Genomic DNA, 1,183 nt, shown 5'->3' on the forward strand with positions numbered 1-1,183 from the left:
GCCGAACGATTTTCTACTCGGTTTGCCCTCCTGCTCTCTGAGAGCACTCGTCAACAACTCGCTATAGGGGAACTGTGTAGATGTACATATGACCAATTTTTATGGACTTATAAGAAACTTTCATACATTGTCATGTTATGACATAATCATCATCGCAAACTCTGAATGAAAAATCATTCATACGTATGTATATATTTCCTGATTTGAAGTTTTCATGCAATTATGCAATTGCATGTTCTATGTCCGAATTGATGAAAGGGTGCTTTGTGCCGCACACGATGACTGCTATTATTTGCTTGTCAACACACATATTAAGTACGACAATTTCAGTGCTTCTCCGAATAATTAAGTACGAAATTAATTTTTTTGTGACTAATATTACAAAATGTCTTATAAAAGAAACACACAATTTTAAATATGTAGCAGTGTACTGAAAATTGCTGTTTTTACTTACGCAAAAAAAGCTGATTGTCATTTATTGAGCATACATAACATTAAATAAGGTATTATTGTTTATGCAATTTGTTTTAGGACTATACAAATAATATATTATGCACTATAAAAGTATCTAAGTAATGAGCAATATACATATAAGAATTACATTCGTGCTGTACTTATGTTTCCATAACATTGGTATATAACGAAGAAAAATTTAGGCTGCACCAAAGTTTTAATACCATTCACAGGTACAAGCTGGAGGCTCTCTGGCCAAGTTTGCGCAAAGCCCAGTTATCTAATATTAGGTTGTCAAAAAACCTGTCTCTTATACACATCTAGATGTGTATAAGAGACAGCACAACAGACAGCCGAACGATTTTCTACTCGGTTTGCCCTCCTGCTCTCTGAGAGCACTCGTCAACAACTCGCTATAGGGGAACTGTGTAGATGTACATATGACCACTTTTTATGGACTTATGAGAAACTTTCATACATTGTCATGTTATGACATAACACAAAAATTCATTTAACGCAAGCCAATAGTTTGTCTATATCATCGCAAACTCTGAATGAAAACCATTCATACGTATGTATATATTTCCTGATTTGAAGTTTTCATGCAATTATTTAATTGCATGTTCTATGTCCGTATTGATGAAAGGGTGCTTTGTGCCGCACACGATGACTGCTATTATTTGCTTGTCAACACACATATTAAGTACGACAATTTCAGTGCTTCTCCGAA

The sequence above is a fragment of the Bactrocera latifrons genome, unplaced genomic scaffold (genome assembly GCF_001853355.1).
Source record: "Bactrocera latifrons isolate USDA-ARS-PBARC rearing strain unplaced genomic scaffold, ASM185335v1 scaffold_246, whole genome shotgun sequence".
Lineage (NCBI taxonomy): Eukaryota > Metazoa > Arthropoda > Insecta > Diptera > Tephritidae > Bactrocera > Bactrocera latifrons.